Raw genomic sequence first — 15,103 nt, forward strand, 5'->3', positions numbered from 1 at the left:
AGTTAGAGGAAAGGATGAGCTAAGCAAGCCGTGGGATTGTTTTCCCCGGATAATTTACAAGATAGGAGTAACTCGAGGCTCGGGTGTTTCAGTGAAACACTTCTGGAGAGGGGGGTATGGAAAGAGTGGCCTCTACAATCCTTTTCCAAAAATGAGCAAGATGCTGCATCCCAGCACGACTGTGTGACAGCCTGGGAGAGTCTGACCTGGAGAAGCAATGCGTAATCCTGTTTGTAATGTTTCGTTCGTTGGTCTTTGCTTCTTAAAACCCCTTATCACCATCTCCCCAGAGCAAAACTCCTGATTCTCGGGAGCAGTTATGTCCTATGCATTTCCCTTCTTTTTCAAACTCTGTAATAATCATCTGACAGGAGAGGGATGGGGCCGTCGCGCTCCATACCCCTTTCTCTCCTCCGGAATATATTAATAAGTGCAGGCCGGAGACTTTTCCAGACCAGAGAGTCTTGAATGTCCGTCGAGCCCTCTGGTCTCCGTTGGGAAGGCGCTCTGGAAATTATTTATTTTTTCAATAGAATGTAATGCCCCTAAAGACAGCCCTTTGGAGAGAGAAGTCAGACAGTGATCTGGGGACTTTATCCTGCCCCATCTCAACAATAACAACAGCTGCTGGCTGGCTCACTGCTGGGTGAGTCTGCAGGGCTGCCCCCTCCTGGATTCATACCCAGGAGAGAGATGCGCCTTGCTCCTTAACTTCCAGGGTGGCACCTGCCACTTGCTGAGTGACCTCAAGGTGTCAGGCTTGCCTTAGTTATGCTGAAACCCAGTGTGCGCCCTAGCCCCGGGGACCCACTTAGGGTCCCTGGTGTGTGGTGAAAGCCCTTAGGAAAATGGTAGATGAAAACAGTACAACAAAACAAATACCAACCAACCGACCGACCGGCGAAAATCCCAGAGGGGTGTTCTGCTAATTCTGGATTCCCTACATTATCACATTCTTTCCCAAAGTATGTAATTACAGCAGGGGGTGGCAGCAGACTTGGGCCCATCGGCTGAATCCTACACTACCCCTTTCTGTAGGGCCCACAAGCTATGAATGGCGTTAACATTTTTTAAATGGTTGGAAAAAATGAAAAAAAAAATTCCGTGATGCTTGAAAACAGTATGAAATTCAAATTTCAGCGTCCACAATTACTGATTTATTGGAATGCAGTCAGCCATTCATTTACACATGGGCTGTTCTTGTACTGTAAGGGCAGGGTTGAGTGAGCCGAAAATATATATACTGTCTGGTCCTTTGTAGGAAATGCGTGTCGACTCCCGAATTACAGTAAAACAGCATTAGCTTGCAGTCCTCACACTTGCCATACGGGATTATTTAAAGTCAGTCTGTGATTGTTACGGAATGAGAGGCTCAAAATAATTTCTTGGTGTGAATATAAAGGAAATTGTAGGAAAGTTGAAAGTCAAAGACCTAGGTGCTTGATTCTGTATCTAGCAGTTATTCATTATTTAATCAGTCCTTGAATAATTCAAGGACTTTTATATTTGTGGTACTTTTATACTGTAGGTCTATTGTGACTTTTAAGTTTTTAATTATACTGTCGATCACTGGTTATGTCTTAGTTCACAACTGGAGTTTTTATAGAGTATATATTATACAGTTATTGTGTATGCTGAGGTCTGGTATTCTCTAGAACCTCCTTCTAGAACCAGAGTGGAAGACACATAACTGGTCATCTAATCCACTTACACTCCCATCTTGCAGGGATGAAACAGAAAGGCGGAGGTTTTAGTGACTTGCCCAAAGACACGTAGTTAGTGGTGAGATTTTTCCTGAATACTATGGTACCCCCTGTATGAAGATAAGCTGTATCATTTTCAAATTTCATTTGTAATTCATACCTTTTCATTAAAATTGAGTGCTTACTCTGGGTCAGGCCTTGTTCTAAAGGCTCGTTGTAATTTTTCACTTACTCCTCAGTAAATGGAAGCTTCCAATTTTGAGAGTGCTTGCTATGGGCTGGGCACGGTGCCGAACAGCTCACAAACAGTATCCCACTCTATCATCATGATAGACCTCTGAAAAAGGCATCCCACACGTAAATAGGTTGAGAGACGTGAGGTAAGTTGCTTAGGGTCACTTGGTTAATAAGTAGTGGAGACATCGGTTTTAACCAAGGTCACATTTGTAGACTACCAATTAAATAGATTATTCTCTGGTGTTAGTGTCCTGCACTGAGTTAGTGTTCCTTCATTTAGAACCAAGGATTAAATCATGGCATTACAGAGCTGGAAGGGATTCTAGGATTTATCTTTTAAAGATCCCCAAAAGGGAACAAACAGCTTTTCTCAGGAGCCTGTTATAGTACTTAAATATAAACAGTTCTTTCTTTCTAAACAAAATAATACAATTTTTTTTGGCCACAATTTGTGTCTCTTTTCTAGAATTCTGGCTATTGTGTAATTGCCATAACTCTGTGTGCCTATAACAGAGAAAGAAAGGATTCCCTGGTCTTTATCTGTCACACTACTGAGCACCCATCCACCCATCCCAGAAAGATTCTGTTTGGCTTCTGACATCACTTTTGTGCTGACAATTCACCCTACACTCCCTTTGACCCTCAAGTTGTTGTGGTTGCCCCCAGCATGTATGCAAGGATTCTTATGTGTTTTTATCTAATTCTTTCTTAGTTCTCAATGTTCTGTCTTTTGGAACCTTTGGAACGTCACCTGGTATTTGGGAAACCACTAATTCATATTCTTGAGGCCACGTTAACTTCAATTTCCTGGCTTCTGTCAGGGCTAGCTACTCGGAATGCTTTTCCTACCTTGATCTGGCCGTTCTGGGTGCTTACAGATACGGGTTCAACGGATGTGCTCCCAGTCCTGTTACCTCTGTCTCTGAGAACGAGTCTACACAAACTTAGTGTGACGTCAACACTGACTTGCTTGCTGACCAGATTTTAATGGATCTTAATACACCAAGAAGCCAACAAATAAGCCTTTTTGTTTCTGCCATTTGTATTTTCAGTGACCTAATTGCCAGATTACTGGGTTCAGTGTTGGGCACCCAACATTCAAGGTTGCCCAAGGGACCTTGTGAGGACGGCGGCTAGGTCGTGCTTGCCTTCCCGCATTATGGCCAGCGAGTGGCACTGTTGCAACTTGATATTTATCCTCTTCCACCTTTCAGAGCAACTGTTTCAAAAGTTAGAAATCTCTCTCATGCCACGAGAGCCCGAGACAGCAATTCTTCAGAAATTGCACGAATAAGAAGCTGAGTGGTTATCATGTCCCTTACAGCCAGCCACTGGGGAAGGCTGGAGGAGGTGTCGTGAGGTTGTCTCTAACATGACGCGTGCTTCTCTCCTCCCCACTGTTCTTTTCTCACCTTGATCTCTGGTCTTCCTCGGCCCAGTGTCTCTCCACTCAAATTGTCAGGCGACAGTGGGAGAGCTGGCCACGGTGCGATGTCTCCGGGGCCTGGGACCGCCTTCGTGGTGAGGGTGGTTTGGTTTCTGCACATCCAGTCAAAGAGTAAAGCAAACATTAAGTTTCTTCCCACCCTTTATTATTGACTCTAACCACTAGATGGGAGTCTCGTCACATACGCCTTTTCTGGCTGCTCCTCGGAGGCTCTAAAGTCTCTCTGAACAATGGGTTTAGGGAACCGCATCTGATAACAGGGACACGCACGCGCGCGCGCGCACACACACACACAAATATATTTATTGTATTAACTTGCAAAGCTGCACCCCTTCTCCGTGTTTTAGAGGGAAGGGAAGCGGGATGAAAGAAGGGAGCTAGGATCTTCGGACGAGGGTAATTTTTCAGAGGAGATAAGGTGCTTATTCGAGGTCTTTATTTCGAGAGACTTGCTGTAAAAACCATCCACCTTGTAGGAATTTGTTCCCAACGAGTTGGAATGTGAAGCACTAAGAAGAGTGCTTGGCACATACCAGGTTCGTTTCTATCATCATCATCATCATCGTCATCACCATGGTCATCCTCACCGTGCATTCCCACCGGGACTAGCAGAATAAATGTCAAGTATCTGAGGTTTGTCTTGGCATCGTTGCCCCTCGTCCTCAGTGTCTCCCTTTTAGAATTGCCCAGGACCTTCTGCTCTCACCAACGGAAGGGGATTCTCTAAGTCATGAACACTTTGGTTTGATAGCAGGTGCCACCAAGAGTGTTTGAATTTTAAGACACCACCAGAAATAAACAACTAATGGTAGACTTCCAGACACTGCGACTCTAGCGCGAGGGGGAAATCTGGGGTCAGGGACACATGCCGGGGCTCCCAGGCAATACCCTGGTACCTCTTCCTGCATACATCTCTGCAGGACTTTGCAGAAGTAGAGCTTTCTGGTCTTTGGAAGTGTCCAAGCAACAAGAGGGAGCACCTGCAGGAGAGTTAAAAGAGGATCCCAGAACTGGGTGGGAGACGAGAACTTTAAGGCCTCATTCATTCTATTTTTCAAGCGTTCTTGAATAGAGGAGGAAATGAGCATCCTTTTGATTCCGGATTTTTAAAAATCCAGTTTATTTTTTCTTTCAGCTCTAGGCCTAGAAGCAGATTGTGCATCTGTCTACCGATGCCCCTTCCTGAGGTTACAGAGTTATTTGCTCGTTCTTTCTTTCTTTCTGGAACATTCTTTCTTGCAGTCTGCTCTGTCTGGAGTCTCATCAAATTCATTGGCACTACCGGTTCTGAAGGGACACAGACATGAGGGGTGGAGCGTAGGAGATCCTTTCTCTAACTTCTCACTACCAGGTGGGGAAATTGGGATCTGCACCGAGGTCGTCTTCCCAGAGACACATTAGTTGACAGGAGATTCAGGACTAAAATGTGCGTTCTCAGCCCAGCGTTCTCTCTATGTCACATCTAATCCCACTGCCCTGCTGCAGAACAGACCTGTGTCACCCACTCACCCTCAAGCTCTCTCTCTCTTAAAGGTCTTAGTTTATTAATCCTCCCATGAAGAATCTGCACCGTCACCACAGATAAAGTCACTGCAGACCCTCTACTCCTTCTGCTGGTCCCACCTCTGGCTCACAATTTGCCAGCACCCGTGTCGGCCTTTGCAGGCCTCTGACTTTCTTCCTTCTGGTCTTGTGCTCCTCTCACTGTTTTCTTGATGTCTTTTTCTTCTCATACAGGCCATGTCTTGCAAGTCTATGTTTGGGTTCATCTTCCTTTGCATACCCCAAGGAATTGTAAATCATGCCAGAGCCAGTTGTCCAAATACAAAGATGGCATCCAGGGTGGTCTTGTACATTTTGCTAGTTTTCCCCCAAATTTCTGTCTTGGGTGCTGTTGCCTTTCTGGGGTGATCAACATCAATGACTGTTTGTTTCTGTACTCAGTTGATCATGAACTTGCTGGTCTGGATAGTTAGTGCGTTGTTTATGATGGCGGCCGAGCTTCAAGCCATGATCACTTTCTCTTCTACACACACACACACACACACACACACACCTTTTGCCTTTGGGGAAGTGAGTTTTGCAGGTTTGGAGTGTACGGTGCTGCCCAGGAGTGGCAGGCAGGGAAGCTGGAACAGTCGGCTGGGCTGGTGTGTGAGGGTGAGTGTTGGTCACCCTGGGTGCTGAGAACCTTCTTCCACAGGGTGATGAAGACTCACTAAACACTTAAGCAGGGAAGTAACATGACTGCATTTGTCTTTTAGAAGGGACGGTTCTAGCAATTACGTAGACCGTAGACTAGGTGAAGAGAGGGATTGGAGAGGTGGAGACCTGTCAGGACAAGCTTTCCAGAGATGGTGTGGGCCTGGGCTAAGGAAGTGGTGGTGGTGATGGAGAGGAATGCGCTGGGACCTCTTGGAGTTTGCCCTGTGGGGATGTGGCAGGATGGGTGCGGAGGCCAGGGTGGGGAGGGCGGAAGGCTGACTAGTTGAGGGGGGAGGTGGGTAGAGATGCTATTGGCCAAGCTGGGGAAAACAGGAAGACGAAGGTATGCGCACACGGGTATGTTGTGTAGGGCATAGGCAGAGGAGGGACCAATAAGTTTAGTTCTGGGTCTGTTGGGGACTCCCTGGGATGTCACGGAAGCTCAGCAGTGATGGGGACGAGGAGTGTACAATCGGGAGCCAGATGCTGAGATGGGTAGTTGAAGCTGTGAGTGAGAATGCACACCGCTGGATGAATATATGTGAAATTAGGTGTTTTCTTTAAATTTCTATTCATCTTTTCAGTTTCCCCATTCCTCTACTTTTCTCTTTTCACACTTCCAAGAGCACAAGTGAAATCTGCCCGTCTAATGGGGCAGCAAGACTAATCTTGCTGTCTCGTCTCCCATATCTGGGCCCCTTCCAGAAACAACCAGCACTCTTGGGTTTCCTTTAGGAAATGTAGTGATTTCCACTCAGTGGAGCTCTGTAATCTAGGAGTCTTCTAGTTGGTCTGTGGGCTGATTCAAAATGTTAGGGTGTGATGTCTTGAGGGGGAGGGGGAGATTCCTGTGTAGCTCAGAGAGAAAAAGGGGAGAAAGAGAGAAATATTTACTCGGAGTAACTTGATGTTTGGAATTTCATCAACCACAGCTTGAACATATTGGACGAGTGGCGGGGCTGTTCCTGTCAGGTTGGCTAAGAAGTGACATTACGGAGCCCCATCACCTCTGGGCTCTCAACAGCGACAAGGAGGCTGCATGGGGTGCAGGAAGGAGGCAGCAAGGGCAGGCCTTTATAAAGGAGGTAACTTGTGGCTTCTCAGCAGAGCTTTGGAGCCCAAGGTGGGAGAAGAGTGGGGTCTGTTGGATGCCTTGGGCTCCAAGCTCCCACTCAGGTGGGAGGTGGGTCTGAGCCTGGAGAGCCCGAAGCAGCTTTTCTCCTACCACCGCTCTGGGTCAAGGTCTAGTTTGATGTTCTTCTGTAGTTGAATACCAGAGTTTTCTGCCCCTAAATTTCTGATGTTCTTGAGGAGCAGAGAAAACTCAGACCTATTAGCCTCATGCATATCACGTTGTGGACCCTCAGTGGGAAATCCCTGCCCTCTGGGCTCACTGCTCTGCTCTCACCTTGGCTGACCACGATGATGTCCACGGCTCACTGCCTATTGCCCACTCACTTTGCTTCCAGAGTGAAAACATATGCATGAAGCCTGACATTAGACAATGTGCACTGACCGGGTTAACACGAGATGGGGAGAGATGAGGGAGGCCTTCCACAGAGCATTTGTAAATGGGAAGCCAGTTAAAAAATTTGAGGGCAGTAGCCTACTGAGTGGAAATCCTCCCATCGTGGGAGATTTAGTAGGAATCCTCCCAACCTGTTGGGTGAGAGCAGGGTGGAGAGATGCAATCTGTTACTGTGCTGGTGATTTGATTCTTGTTTGCAAGAATTATACGCCTTAGTGTTGGACTATGTACAACCTGCACAACCTTAACCGAGGAACTCCTTTCTTCCTCCTCCCTCTTCAGGACCCTGCCGTGTGGGCTCTGTCTGAAATTCCACCATGGGGACTGTGTTTTGAAAAAAACATTGATACTTTTAAGGTGTAAATGTATGCGAATGGGAAGCATTTTAAAGCTGTTATGGGTTGTTTTCACCTGAGTGCAAATTCAGACACAAGCAGCAGCAGATTTTGAGGAAGGGGAGTGGGGATATAGGAGAAGAATTGGGGAGAGGGCAGAAAGCAGGGTGAGGTGGGGAAGACAGGGGGTGTAGCAGGTGGAGGGGAGGGGGCAAGACTGTTTGGAGGAGATTCGAGTGCCCACAGGAAGGGTTGGCTGCCTCAGGTTTCCACAGGCTGTGGGCCTACCCACTAATTTTACCTACATGGAGAGAACCAGAGCCTGCAGCTCAACTTAGTTTTTCTTTTTCTTTTTTTGGCAGAACAAATCAAAGAAATTGCAAACTCTGGAAGTGAGAACTGTATCATACTTTCTAATTACAAGAGACCCAAGTAATGCTATTTACTCTGTGGGCTCATTGTGTCCTTCTGATGATAATAAGAATATTCTTGCCCTTTCATGAGTAGGGAATTCAAAGTTCCCAGAGACAGACCGGGTCATTTAACTAGCATGCCCAAATAACCCAAGATCAAACGGAGCTGGGGCTGAGCCCTGGCCTGAGGATCTGCAATTTTGGGCAGTCAGCTTGACCGTTGCATGTTCCTGATCTCTCAGTCATATAAGGGCTGGTGTTTTAGGCTCAGGTCCCAGAGCAGCCATATCTGGTTTTTAGTTTTTTTTAACAACATGTGTGAGGAGAGGCCTCTTCCTGGTTAGGCAAGGGCAGGACTGGCTTGGCATGGCCCGGGGGCTGGAGAATGGGCTTCTGAGAGCACAAATCTCCCCAAGTTATGAGCCAGATCTTGAATGTGTTTCCATGCCTGGGTATTTTTCAGGGATGAGGTCTCGCAGGACTTATGACATCTCCGCAGGTGGTTAAGAATCACCTTTGAGCAAACTGTGATCTCTGCTGACTTGCAATGAGTCGAGTCCCCTTGGTCCCATAGCGTAGCGGGGAGGGAGTGAAAATGCATACAACAGAAAAAAAAATGTTCTCTTAAGACAAATTTTTTTTTTCTTAAGACAAATTAAATGATACTCCTCTGCTACGAGTCTTCTCCGTGGCTTTTTGTAAAGGCTCCAAAGACGGTAGACCAGCCACACAGGGGCCACCCGGTTCATTGCTGAGCCAGAGTCGGGCTCGGCTTCCGGGCGAGTCACTGTGTTCTTACACATCCTGTTTAAACTGGCCTGTGAGCACGGGGGCCAGGAGTGTGTGGAGTGTGTACGGGAGGAAGATGAAGAGAGAACCGTGGGTGGTGGGAGTCTGTGACGGGCCGGGAGGGCCGTGCCCCGATGAGGGTGAGGAGGGGCCTGTGCACACTAGAAGGCGGCGGCTCTCGCTGGAAGCCAGGAGGCTGGGTGAGGTCCAGGGTGAACGGGCTGGGCTGGGACTTAGTGCCAGGAGCGTGTTTCAGTCTTCCTTTCGCTACTCACTAACCTCATGACCTCTGTCTATCCCCTCAGCACTTTTACTTGCCCAAAGTGGAGATAATAATAAGTCCCATCCCACCATTCTCCCTCCCCGCGTGCTACTGTGAGGATAAAGCCAGATAATATATAGGAACTCATTTTACAAATAAGGTACTCTTTTGTATATATTAAGTGTTCTTACTTTTTAAAGATTTATTTATGTAATTTTATTATTTATTTATTAGGGAAAAAGAGAGAGAGAGAGAGAGAGAGCACGAGCAGGGGAGGAGCAGAGGGAGAGGGAGAGAGGGAATCCCAAGCAGGCTCCAGGCTCAGTGAGTAGCCTGTCGAAGGGCTCCATCTCATGACTCCGAGGTCATGACCTGACCTGAAATCAAGAATCAGAGGCTCAACCGACTGAGCTACCCAGGCGCCCCTAGATTTATTTATTTATTTGAGGTGGGGAGGGGCAGAGAGGATCTCAAGCAGATTCCGCACTGCAAGCAGACCCTTGAGGCTTGATCCTTTGACTCTGAGATCCTGACTTGAGCTGAAACCAAGAGTCCAATGCTCAACTGAATGAGCCACCCAGGCACCCCTCAAGTATTTTTATTAAGGAGAACACACTGATGGAAGAAGACACAGCTACCTGGGAGGAATGATACGTCTTATTTTGGAGCCTTGTCTAACATTCTGAAGTCTAGAGGTGGTACTTTACTACTGCTGGTGTAGATGGCCTGAGGCTCAAGTTCAAGCTCGATCTTGAAGCTACTATTCTGGATGCTGATGGTGATAGGAAGAGGGTATACTGGGAGAAGCAGAGGGGACACAAGATTGTTTGGCAGAAAAAAAACCTTTTCTCTAAATCCCCAGACAGGAGCAGACAATTTAGTACTCATTTCTTCTCCCTTCTAGGTGTTCCTCCGTCACCAACCTGAGTGCTCGCTGTATCCTGAACAGCCAAAACCTCCAAAGTAATTTACACTGGTGTGCGTGTGCGTGTGTAAATCTATAAAATGAATTATTAAATTGAGAAGCCTGAGATCTAAGGGCCGTGGCTGTTACTTAAAACTGTATAAGGGGGGATTCAGGGTACGAGGGGGAGGCAATCTGGGACTATGATTTGATGAGTTTCTCCAAGCCAAGTCAGGACCCTTTGTTCTAACCTCCTAGTGCAAGAGAACAAATACAGGACTTAAGTACCAGAGGGACTTCTATGAAATACTTGGCCCCAGAGAACAAATCAGAGTGGGTGGCTGAGAGGGGGGAAAAATAGAGTTAAACATTTCCTCTGAGCAAAGAAGAATGGACCCAGGCCCAGGGTTATAATTCATGGGGCCTCAGATGAATCTCCAGCTGCTTCAGCTGTCTCCACATCTGTGAGAAGACTGGCCAAGGAATCCAGCACTGGTGGAAGCCAGTGGATGATGCAGCTCAGTGGTTTAACACTCCCCGAGTCTTCCAAGAGGCTTCCTTGAACCCGTGCCTTTTCTACATGTTGTATGCTTTGCCCAGCTCTGTGGCACAGTTTCTGTGAAGAGCACTTAAGCACGTCTGGGACTTTAAGAGATCTTTGCCAAAGAATGATGAAGACCTAAAGCACACAAAATGGTAAGTTCTTAAATCTATTTTCTGTGACAACCTAATCTAAGTCCTAACATGGTAAACCAATGAATTAATACTCTCCGATTTGAGGAATGGGAAGGCTTCCTTCAGTCACTTCCTTCCCCATTAAAATCTTGCCTAGATCTTAGAGCTTATTTCTTATTTCTTTGTCTACCCACTCTTTTCTCCTTAGTTTTTTCCTCCCATTTGGGGAGATGCTCCAGGATACTTGATTTTCTAGGCAGGTAGGTCCTCATATTGAATAATCACCATCTGAAAGAAGTGAAGTCGAAGTCTCCAAACCAAATCCTTGCGGCTGCCTCCTTTTGGCCTCAGTGCATTATCCTTTTGGGCTGATTTTCTACATGGAACCTACCGTACCCACCTGGCTCAGCCAAGCAGTCAACCTCTATTCTGGGGACTGTCACAGAGGCTGATATCAAAGTAAAGGAAGCCCTAGTTTTGGTGAGTTTGTAGTCTAGTCCAATGTGGCTAGAGCCACATGTTAAAGGATTTAACATTTAATTAACCAATGGCAAGTTCAAATGGAATATTCTTTTTTTTTTTTTTAAAGATTTTATTTATTTACTCAGGAGAGACACAGAGAGAGGCAGAGACACAGGCAGAGGGAGAAGCAGCCTCCTTGCAGGGAGCCTGATGCGAGACTCGATCCTGGGACCCCGGAATCATGCCCTGAGCCTAAGACAGACACTCAACCATTGAGCCACCCAGGCATCCTTCAAATGGAATATTCTTATGCTAGAAATGGAATAAGAACACACTGAAAGAATTGAGAAACAAGGAGCAAAGCTACACTGTGTGAGTTAAATTAGGTGGCTTCCTAGTGGAGGTGAGAGTGAAATACTCAGACATCAAGGAGGCTGAGAGGATATCCTAGACAGAAGAATGGTTTATGCGAAGCAACAGCCCTGAGCAGAAGAAGCCAAGCCAGTCAACTTAGCTAGAGCCAGGTTTTCATGTAAAGGGTAAAGAGAAAACTCGTTTATGGCACAAGCAGAGCAGCTACCGGGTGGCCTTAGACAAGTAACTGTCCCTCTGGACCTCAGCTGCCTCAACCAGGAAATAAGTGGGTTGGGGCCTCCTTGGGCACTGGGTGAAGGTTTCCATCAGAGAAGACATTTAATAACTATAGGAGCAGTGTGTCAGGCCCTCCAAAACCTCCTAAAAGATAGTCTTATCCATCTCCATTTCAGAGACGAAGCATCTCATCCAGAGCTCTGTAGACTGAGTGACGAAGCTGGGTTTAGGGTTGAGTCAATGTCTTCCTCTACTCTGAGAGGACAGCTCCCATTTGCCAAGCACTGTGCCAGGCCCTAGGGGATATAATAGTGAGTCCAGCTCTCATTCTACTTGGGGTGTGGGGAAGGACATTCAATACAAAAGTAAAGACCCAACTGAATAATACAGGTTTAAGTAGAAGTAAATGGAGAAAATAAAACATGGGATCATGATTATGATTTGCGGCTTCTTAGGTCAGGTGGCCTAGGAAGGTCTCTCTGAGGAGGTAGCAAACCTGGGTGGAGACCAGAAGGACAGGAAGAGGAGTGCCTAGTTGGGAAAGGGCTTAACTGGCCGAGCCAAAGTATTTAGGTTTGACAACATGAACTAGGCCCCCTGTCTTTCTTTTGGGGGAAGGAGCTGCTTTTTATTTCTCAAGGATCTTAATTAAGATGGTGGTGGACAGGGAGAAGCAAAAGGGTGGCAGGAGCAGAGTCCTAATATGGAAGTGGGTTGGCCAGAGTGACATTGGAAGTTTCTTTTCTTTTCTTTCTTTCTTTTTTTTTTTAAGATTTTATTTATTTATTCATGAGAGACACACACGCACACACACACACACAGAGGCAGAGACACAGGCAGAGGGAGAAGCAGGCTCCACGCAGGGAGCCCGATGCGGGACTGGATCCTGGGACTCCAGGACCACGCCCTGGGCCGAAGGCAGGTGCTAGACCACTTAGCCACATGGAAGTTTCTGAGCAGGGCCCAGAGAGGTTGTTCCCTTTCATTTCCATCCCTTTCCTTTTAGGAATGCCAGAAGACTTCAGAAGGTGATGATGGCAGTGGTCAGGAGGGCCAAGCAAGGCTTAGTAATAATAATGATGATGATGATGATGATGATAGCTAATGACAACATTAACTATTAGATAATATTTAAGAAATCATTTTAAGTAGATTTATTTATTTATTTGAGAGAGAGAATGCATGAGGGGCAGAGAGAGATGGGAGGGGAAGCAGACTCTCTGCTCAGCACAGAGCCCATGTGGGGCTCCATCACAGCACCTGAGTTTGTGACCTGAGCCAAAACCAAGAGTTGGACGTTCAACCAACTGAGCCACCCAGACACCCCAATAAACATTTTTTATGTACCAAGCATGTCTACATGCTTTTTAAGTGTTAGCTTATTTAATCTTCATAGTAACTACAGGAGATGGGTGGTATGATCCCAACCGTAATAATGAAGGAGCCTAGGCTTAGGGAGGCACAGTCATTTACCCAAGATTGCAGAACTGAGGTGGGTAGATCAAGGATGCACATCTGGGTCCTCTGAGCCTAGGCTCTCAGTCATCATGCAAAGTTGTCTTCCAGAGGTTTCACACAGTCATGCAACATTTGACCTGGAAGTGATCTTAGATATCATATAGACCCGAAATTTCTAAGTCAGTCCTCTGAGAGGAGACCTCTGATTTAGGATAATCCCTCCTCTTTTGACAGCTGACAAAATTAAGTCAGAGAATCCGATTAGTGATGGAAATGGGGTCTGATGCTGAGTTCTGACTTTTACTGGAATGCTCTTTGTAATCTCTTGCAGCATATCCCTAGATACTCGAATCCTACTTGTGAACCCCTGGCAGAAATGATTGGACGTGACTGCAGCCTCCAAGAGGGCAGAGACAAGCATGAAATAAGATAATGCACATAAAAGTCTTTGTGTGGTGCTCAGCACAGAGTAAGTGCTCAGTGCATGCCCATGTGCCCATGCCTTTGAGAAAGTCCACATGGCTGGTTTCTGTGCCCAGTGGTGAGAACAGCCGGGCCCCGACTGAGAAGGGGAAGAGAACACACAGGTGGAGAAGGCCTTCCTCTCCCCGAGCCCGCCACCTTGATGGACATGCTACAGTCCTTACCAAACCCCATCCACCGGAGTGAAAGTAAAGTGTCTTTGGAAACCTCATAACCCATCATCAGAACTGCTGGGTGTAGGAAAACAATTGCTTGCCCTAAATAAGCAACTATGATTGTCCTTGGTTTGTCTGAGTTTTCCTTTAATTATAGGTTTTCTTGAAACATTCAAACACACAGGGCCTTTGTAAATTTGGATCCCCCTCTCTCACATACAATCCTCCCGTACGCACACACCCATCTCTTACTCATTCACATAATGAATTTCAGTGCCGTACATCTCAAATCGAAGAGGGGCCCAGGAGGTTTATGGGTATCTGGGCAGCCTTCCTGCTCCAAGGCCCCCACAGAGCTGTTGGAAGAGTGGGTCCTTTATGGGGAGAAGATAACGGGCAAAAAGTGCTCTTGACCCATAGACCAGGCCGAGCATCTCTTTCCTACAACAATGGAGTTGCTCAGTTGAGCAGCCACGTCCCTAAAAAAAATCCCAAAATTCCTCCACCCCACCTCGCTTTGTGCGTCAAATCATTGCATACCCCCTGACCTGTCCTCTCTTCTTGCAAACTCAACGTGGAGGCTTTTGGTTCTGGAAAGACTTTCTAGGTATTAGGAGAGTCTAGGAAAACCTCCCTTCCTCTTCTTGCATTTCTTCCTTGTCAGAGAGACAAGTGGATTTTATGGAGAGGTACAGAGCGTCTTGGGGACCAGTGCCTGAAACAGGGCTCTTCAGAACTAGCTGGGGACTCATGGCTTGATGGTCTTGTCCCCACTGACCCGGACTCAGCCTTCCGCCACAGTGCCCTCCATGACACCTGGTCGAGGTTGGAATGAGAGAAAACTCTTGGAAGAAGTGGGAGCAGATTTTCCTGTTGCCCACCAGTTCCTGAGCCCCTCCCTGGCCGGAGGACAACCTCTTTCTCCACATCCCCTCCAGGCGTTGGTGCTGGGCCAACGGTTCTCTTTCCTTCCCAGCTCCTGGGTGATAGCAGTTGCCCATGTGGTGGTGCAAGTCCTCCCACTGGGACCTGTCTCAAGCTCCTGTTGTGAGGTCCCCGAGTGGGGAGGGACTGACTGCCCAAGTCCCTGAAAATTTAACGCCCTGCACCAGCCACTCAGGGCGCCCCTGCGCCGGGGCCGACAGCGGGGCCTCCACAGGCCTGGGTTCGAGGAGGTTTCTCCGTTGTTCCTGGAAGTTTGCCCTTCCAACGACGGGGCTTGTACAGGGGGCGGTTCTGGGTTCTGGGTCTTTTAGGGGACACTGCGATGAAGCAGTAGCAGCAGCAGGAGCAGCAGGGGTGCTGCAAGGGGAGGGACCAGGCGGCTGGGGGGGGGGGTGGGGTGGGCAGGGGGGAGGCTTCATTCCCAACCTCGGACCCTGCCTGGCTGGGAGAAAGGGTAGGACCAGGAAGCAGACGCACGCACGCGGGTCGGGACAGAAGGAACCGACGGGGG

The sequence above is a fragment of the Canis aureus genome, chromosome 3 (genome assembly GCF_053574225.1).
Source record: "Canis aureus isolate CA01 chromosome 3, VMU_Caureus_v.1.0, whole genome shotgun sequence".
Taxonomy (NCBI): Eukaryota; Metazoa; Chordata; class Mammalia; order Carnivora; family Canidae; genus Canis; species Canis aureus.